The 7,997-nt window shown below is 46.7% G+C and overlaps 1 protein-coding gene across 12 annotated transcripts in view; it reads left to right on the top strand.

Annotated features, from left to right (window-relative positions):
* The first annotated feature begins 3,365 nt into the window (after window positions 1–3,365).
* KIAA1109 (KIAA1109 ortholog) overlaps window positions 3,366–7,997 on the top strand; it is a 108,231-nt gene continuing 103,599 nt past the window's right edge. For 11 of the 12 annotated variants that reach the window (XM_033159746.1, XM_033159742.1, XM_033159752.1 and 8 more), the window contains exon 1: window positions 3,384–3,492. The gene's annotated coding sequence lies outside the window, so the exon portion shown is untranslated. Of the gene's footprint in view, window positions 3,493–7,997 lie in introns of all 12 variants that reach the window. The other variant, XM_033159753.1, reaches the window with a different exon arrangement.

Genomic DNA, 7,997 nt, shown 5'->3' with positions numbered 1-7,997 from the left:
AGATCACTGTTGCACTCTGGTCCTCTTCGCATAATATAATAATAATAATTTATTATTTATACCCCGCCCATCTGGCCGGGTCTCCCCAGCCACTCTGGGGCTTCCCATAGGCATTGTAAGAACAGGATGATGGACTAGGTGGGTCTTTTGTGTGATCCAGCAGGGCTTTTCTTACGTTCTTGTGCTCTGAGGGTTTAATAGTGGAATTAGAATAACACAGCTTATGTGCTGGCTTCCTCACCCTCCTCAACCTGTATACGTGTAAATAAACAGATATTACAAAATCATCACAACCCCACAAAAAAAGCTGCAAAGGAACTTCTATTGGTTGGGGAAGTGGAGAGGGTGAAACAATACTCTCCAAAAAGTAAGTAATTCAATCACTGCCACTGCCACATACTTCCAAGCAACATTCTAGGAACCGGTTATAAATGATGCTAAAGGTGTATTTGGAAGCAAGCTCCACTTTAATGTTTTACAGGTCCCTTGCAGCCTTTTGCATTGTTCTGCCTGCGTGTTCTCATAGCCATTACTGCTTCCCTGAAGCTACAGTGTCTGCTGCTGCCTGCCTCTACAGTTCTTTTGTTCCATTTTGCCTGGTTTATTTACACATACTCCTACTTGGTGCAAGTCAAACATGAACTGAATCACTGTCCCAGCACTAACCCATTCAAGATAGGCAGAGGAGGCATGCCCTTTGTGCATTGTTTTCTTTTGCCTTTATCCAAATATTATGCTCAAGCAGGGCCTAATGTGCCTCCGCGCAACGCCCGATTTCCCCTATTGTACCGGTACAGATTTATGCTCTTTGGTGTGTACTTTTAAAACAGCCATACAATTCCTATCTTTGGAGTTCATGGTTCCTTTTGGTGACCACCCCTCCCCCCTCAGCAAAAGCGAGAACTACCTATAAGAAACAACATGGGAATCTAGGATTTTCATGTGATTGCCATGGGCGGTAGGTGAAACCCCACAAATGAGAGGCAGAAACAAAGACAGGATTCTTGCTAACTGCAGGTCTTCTTTTGTCTTTTTTAAAAAATAGGCACTCTCCTTAGTTTTAGAACATGTAAATACACGTTCTGCTGAAAATGCAAATGCAGCCTATTGTTATTACTTCCATATTACTGTATGGGTTAGGTTGTGTCTGTCTTATGGCAGCCCTGCACTATTAGTCCACTGCCATGAAGCGTATGTACATTCTGCGAGATAATGTACATTGCAGTGCAAGATGCAGGCATCTTTCCGGTGATGTCATCCCCATGTTGTCCCTGTGTCATATTATTTGTCCATCTAAAGTGCATTCCACCAGAACAGTTACAATCCTTTTGGTGCCCAGAATGAACGTTTATGCAGAGAGTGCTTTCTCAGGTCAACTCCTTTTGTGGCAGGCCTATTGATATTGCAGGGCTATATTTAACTTGTCTATGAATGAAATAGGAAGCAGTACAGCAACACAGCAGCCTCTGTATACCAATATATATATCCTCTGTGTATCTGTAAATCAACACAGCAGTTTCCAGCACCTGTCTCTCAAAAAAATGCAAAACACACACACACACACTATGGAAACTGTACTTGAGGGTAGAGGAGTGGATAACACCAGTGTGCACTAAGCTGAAAACACACCCATCTATGTGTACAGATAGTAGCTGCCACAATAAGGTGTGTACAATTGCAAACTGCTATGTACAAAAGGTGGATGTGGGTGGCTCTGTGGGTTAAACCACAGAGCTTGCTGATCAGAAGGTCGGCGGTTCAAATCCCCGCGATGGGGTGAGCTCCCGTTGCTCGGTCCCTGCTCCTGCCAACCTAGCAGTTCGAAAGCACGAAGTGCAAGTAGATAAATAGGTACCGCTCCGGCAGGAAGGTAAACGGTGTTTCCGTGCGCTGCTCTGGTTCGCCAAAAGCAGCTTAGTCATGCTGGCCACATGACCCGGAAGCTGTACGCTGGCTCCCTGGGCCAATAAAGCGAGATGAGCACCGCAACCCCAGAGTTGTCTGCGACTGGACCTAATGGCCAGGGGTACTTTTACCTATGTACAAAAGGGCATTGTGGAAGAAATGACTCCTGTGTGTTTCAAAGGCTATGTGTGTACACAGCCTAAGTTATAGGTTGTCTTGAGGCAAATAGAATACTGAATGAACTTGCAGCATAACCCAGCGTCCTGGGAGCCTGTAGTGGTTGACCCTGGCGGTGGCTTTTGAGGAGGAGGGTATTGTGGACCATTATTAAATCCTTATTAAAATAACCTATCTGCTTTCACATGTGAGAGGAAAACAGGGAGACTCCCATACCCTCCAACATTTATTCGATGGAAATAGGGGTGTCCCATTCCATAATAATAATTTTACTATTTATACCCCCCACATCTAATTAGGTTGCCCCTGCCACTCTGGGAAGCTTCCAGCATATATAAAAACATAATAAAACATTAACCATTTTTTTAAAAAAACTTCCCTATATAGGATTGCCTTCGGGTGGCTTGAGGGTTGGATAACTCCATAACCTCCAACATTTCTCCAATGAAAATAGGGACGTCCTAGGGGGAAACGGGACATCATATCAGAAACTGGGACGACTTCTCAAAGTCAGGGATGTCCCGGGAAAATAGGGACACTTGGAGGGTCTGTGACTCCCATAGGTGAGAAAGCAGCACGTGGAGGTGCAGCAGTTTTGATAGTGAAAATGGCCAGTAGAAAAAGGGTTGATCACGCCCTCCCCGCCCTACCTCTGCAAAATCAGTTTTGAACCTCCCCAGCCAGCGTGCACATCCTTTTCTTTCTTAAAATAAGAGTTTAGTGAGAGTCTTATTGGTTGTTTATACATAGAGTGTTGATTCAACTGTTGCATCCACAGCCAGGCAATACCTTTACCGTATTTGGGCCGACCAAAATGTCACAAAATAGCGAGCGAGCTTTTGAGTCATCCCGCTCTCTTTGTCAGGCTGGATGCCGAGCAGTGATTAAGAGTTCTGGATCCCTTGCAAAACTGCTTTCCCCTCGCTTTTCTTATTAATTAGCAAGGCTTCTTCTTGGGCAGCCCCAAATAACCTCCACCCAACCCCCAAATTGCCTTGTGCTCTAGTGACGGCGGCGAAAGCGCAGCGTGAAAATATCCCAAGCGTACCCCGAAGCCGAGCGGCGAGCGCAGGTCTAACTCTCCCTCTCCCTTTACCTTTATATGCGCGCTTCGCTCCCTAGCTCCGCAACCAGGGCCTCCGCCCCTCACCCCCGCGCTTCAAGGCTTCCGCGTTCCTCATTGGCTAGCTGCCTCATTTTTGCCAACCCCCTTCTTCCGGCTGCGGGCCGCTTCTATTGGTCGGCGGGCACAGCCTGCGCCCCATGATTGGCAGGATCGGCCCTGAGGGAAGGGCTTGGGTGGAGCCCACCGGTGTTTTGCGGCGGAGGTGGAGGCGGCGCCGGTTTCCGGGTTCTTCGAGCAGGAGCGGCGAAGGGGTTTTTGGATGTAGGTGGTACCCGGACCATGGGGTAAGTGCAGAGAAAGGGCTGCCGCGCCCTCGAGCCGCGGGTCGGCTCCCCCCGCACAGCAGGTAGCTGTGGGCCCGACGGTGGGGCGCCGGGGAGGAAGAGGGGCGCTGACGGAGGGGCTCCAGCCAGGCCTTCCCTGGCAGGCGAGTCTCTGCGTGGAGCAACGGGTAGGCTCCGGCGGAGGCGGCGCCTCGGGGTCGCCGTGCGTTTCTGTCAGCAACCGGGGGAAGGGGCTCCGTTAGGCTCTTCGCCTTTTCGCTTCCCTTCGCCGGGCTGTGCAGCCCTCCCCTCCCCTCCCCGGTTCCCTGTTCGCCGGCCTCGAAGCACCCTGCCCGTAACTTTCGGGTTCGCAGGGACTTGGCCCCGAATAACGGCTTGAGCTTCATTCAGACGCAACGCTTCTCGCAGGTTTGTTTGCACGTGGAGGTTTGAGACTCCCCCATTGCGCGTGTTTGGAACGGCGCCCCCAGCAGCGGAGTTCTGTGTCTATTGACTCTGAAGTAAATCACGGCCTGTTCAATAGGGTTGTAGCTTTATAACAGCACATATAATATAACCTGAAGCCGTCAAAAAGAAGGTAGCAGTTCCAACCTGTATTATTAAGGTCTAAAATATACTCCTTTCTTCCAGCCCTCTGATAAACACCCCGATTGTTAATAGAGCAGAGCAATTTAAACCATACTTAAGGAGGTATCTGTAGTATGAAGGCACACTGGTTCTGAAATGGGGTTTGATCTCTTTAAGTATGAAATAGTTGTGAGTTGTTAATTACTCTCAGGGTCAAAGTTGTGCTTACAGTAAAACAAAAGTAAAAGTACTTTGCTTATAATCTGAGAATCGTTGACTCTCAGTGTGCAAGAGTGTATACAAGATGCAGCTTAATCTACTATGATGTAGTTTAAACGTTCCCGCCTTCAGTTAGTGCCCCTACTTCTCTGCCTATATTCTAGTTACCTACCTACATTTTTACTTAAAGTAAAGGTAAAGGGACCCCTGACCATTAGGTCCAGTCGCGGATGACTCTGGGTTTGTGGTGCTCATCTCGCTTTATTGGCCGAGGGAGCCGGCGTACAGCTTCCGGGTCATGTGGCCAGCATGACTAAGCTGCTTCTGGTGAACCAGAGCAGCGCACGGAAACTCCATTTACCTTCCCGGCGGAGTGGTACCTATTTATCTACTTGTACTTTTATGTGCTTTTGAGCTGCTAGGTCGGCAGGAGCAGGGACCGAGCAATGGTGTTTACTTAAAGTACAGTACAGTGGTACCTCAGGTTGCGGACACGATCTGTTCCGGGGTGCCATTTGCACCCTGAAAAGTCCGCAACCTGAGCGGCGATTTTGCGCAGAACGCGCAGAGCGCTTCTGCACGTGTGTGCACGACAAAACCCAGAAGTAAACACTTCCGGGTTTGCCGCATTCGTAACCCGCGCCGTTCGCAACCCACAGCAAATGCAACACAAGGTATGACTGTATGTTTATTCTCAAGTGTCACAAAATGCATTTAATGTAGCTGCATGGCCCTCAATCAAATTAAAAGTTGTATTGAAGGTAAAAGTGATTTCATGAAAGAAATTCTTTATTAAAATTGGGTAAATGTTTCATACTAAACGTGTGACAGCAGCCACACCTTGGTAAACCTAGTATGTTCCTGAGCAAAATTCAGAGTGTTGCTAATGACCTTTAAAGCCCTAAACGGCCTTGGCCCAGTATAGGAGTATCTCCATCCCCATCCCTCAGCCCGGACACTGAGGTCCTCCAAGGGTCTTGTGCTGGTTCCCTTACTGCGAGAAGCGAAGTTACAGGGAACCAGGCAGAGGGCCTTCTCAGTAGTGGTGACCTCCTTCTGGAACACCCTTCCTTCAGATGTCAAGGAGATAAAGAACTACACAACTTTTAGAAGACATCTGAAGGCAGTTTTGTGTCAGGAAGTTTTTAATGTGTGGTGTTTTAATGCCCAGAGGCTGGGGAAACACAGCCAAATGAGTGGGATATAAATAATAATATTATTATTATTATAATTAAAAATAATACACTGCTTCAGCTGGCTGGCTAAAGTTGTGAGTGTGGCTGATGTGTCTCAAACCCTCAGGGAATTAGGGACTTCCCTGTATGTGAAGATAGCCTCTGGCAGATTAAGTGGATGAGACCAATAGTGGGTCCTGTAGTCTAGAAGGCAGTTTCTTCATGTGCTGTAGTGGGAAGTGAGGGGCAGATGGGTCTTGCCAACCTGGGAAGTTAGCCCACCTAAGTGATGGAAAACTCTGTTCCTAAACCTCTGCTGCCTTGCAGGATATATTCGGGAGAAGAAAAATCCAAGGAGTAAACCCTACACAAGCCAGGAGGGGAGTCCTTAGGATGGTTGTATAGCACTTTGTACACTTCTTTCTGGCAACTCCTGCAGCCCAAGCTGGTGCCAAACATATTGCTCTGCTTTCCCGCAGTTCGGTCAAACTCATGGTAGCTTCGAGAACACTGTCCAACCATCTCGTCCTCTGTCATCCCCTTCTCCTTGTTCCCTCAATCTTTCCCAACATCAGGGTCTTTTCCAGGGAGTCTTCTCTTCTCATGAGGTGGCCAAAGTGTTGGAGCCTCAGCTTCAGGATCTGTCCTTCTAGTGAGCACTCAGGGCTGATTTCCTTACTCAGAAACATACTGGGAGCCAATGTAGATCTTTCAGGACTAGTGGTAATATTGCCCCAGCGGCCTCTCCCAGTCACCAATCTGGCAGCTGTATTATGGATTAGTTGTGGTATCCAAGTCACCTTCCAAGGTAGCTCCATGCAGCGCACATTGCAGTAGTCCAAGCGGGAGATAACCACAGCATGTACCACTCTGGCGAGACAGTTGGTGGGCAGGTAGGGTCTCAGCCAACATGGAGCTGGTAAACAGCTACCCTGGACACAAAATTGTCCTGTGCCTCCATGGACAGTTGTGAGTCTAGGCTGACTAGTGTGAGAATAGGACATTAAACTAGATGGATTTTTAGCATGATCCAGCAGGCTCTTCTTGGGATCTAGTGACTCTCATATGTTAATAGAAAAGGACATGGGTGGTGCTGTGGTCTAAACCACTGAGCCTCTTGCTGGGGTCAGCAGTCCAAATCTGCGTGACAGGGTGAGCTCTCGTTGCTCAGTCCCAGCTTCTGCCAACCTAGCAGTGCAAAAGCAGATCAGTGCCAGTAGATAAATAGGTACCTCTGCAGAGGGAAGGTAAACGGTGTTTCTGTGAGCTCTGGCACTCGTCGCAGTCCTCTTTGTGCCAGTAGTGGTTTAGTCATGCAGGCCACATGACCCAGAAAGCTGTCTGTGGACAAATGCTGGCTCCCTCGGCATGAAGTGAGATGAGTGTCACACCCCATAGCTGCCTTTGACTGGACTTAACCGTCTAGGGGTCCTTTACCTTATGTTAATAGAAAAGGAAAATCAGTGTTGCATAAGGTCTTCCCACTCTGAAAAGAACACAGTGCTCAATGCAGCAAGGAGGGAGCCATGCACCATGTTTTCTTAGTTCTTTGATGTTAAGTGAGGTTTATTCTCTAATATGTGTCTGTGGTTGCAGTATTGATGATCACAGCCGAAATCCTGTGTACATTTACTTTAGAGTAAACCCCATTGCATGTAAAGGGATTTAATTCTGTGTACCATTGCCATAAGATTGCACTGGTAGGCACACTTCAGCCCCTCTTGTGACACGCTAACATACAGTTTGAAAAGTGAAGCACAATGTCATAATAAAGCTGACAGTCAGTGAAATCTGATGGAGATGATCTGGGCTGGTTTGTTTTTAACTAAAAGAAAGAAAACTAACTTTTAGTTGTTCACAATTCTAAGCTATTGTTAAGGATTAGGATGTACTCATGCAGTGTCTCATGTTGGGAAAACCCTCTGATTACTTAAGGATTCACTTACATAGTTTTAATAGAAAACATGTTGATTTTAAGTTTAGCTCCATCATTTGGAGCTTCAGATGGCAGTCACTGAACGAACTAGTTGGCACTGAGCAATGAACTATGTTTGGAAGATGTTTATAGTGGCGCTAATGTTGTAACAATTTGTGCACGGGCAGGGAAAGAAGACTAATAATAGTCTTTCTTGCAGTATTGTTTAAAAGGGCAGGGTAACATGAGCAGAATGCAGTGTTAAATATATCTTGAGCATATTTTAAAGTCTGGCAGCCAGTTCAGGTAGTAAACATAAAGTCATCTCTAAGTTGTTTAACAATATAGTGGCATAGGCTTCTAAGAACTGAAACTGTTCAGCAAATGTTTTATTCCCATGGAAGTTACTAATGATGAGCTTTGAGTTAGCATATCAGCCCATAAAGATTTATAAAGACTTAAATGCTTCAGTAAGGCTGCAATCCTATACAGACATATCTGGAAGTAATTTTCTTTTGATTTTGATGGAGTTTACTTTCAAAGAGACTAATATGAACAGCAGTTTCCTGTTACGTTTGCTATTTAGCACAGCACCAATAAGTTTATTTTGTGAGGCCAACATTTCTTAA

Source organism: Lacerta agilis, chromosome 9 (assembly GCF_009819535.1).
Source record: "Lacerta agilis isolate rLacAgi1 chromosome 9, rLacAgi1.pri, whole genome shotgun sequence".
NCBI classification, from domain to species: domain Eukaryota; kingdom Metazoa; phylum Chordata; class Lepidosauria; order Squamata; family Lacertidae; genus Lacerta; species Lacerta agilis.
The sequence above is the reverse complement of the archived record's forward strand: the minus strand, read 5'-3'. Positions and strand labels throughout refer to the sequence as shown.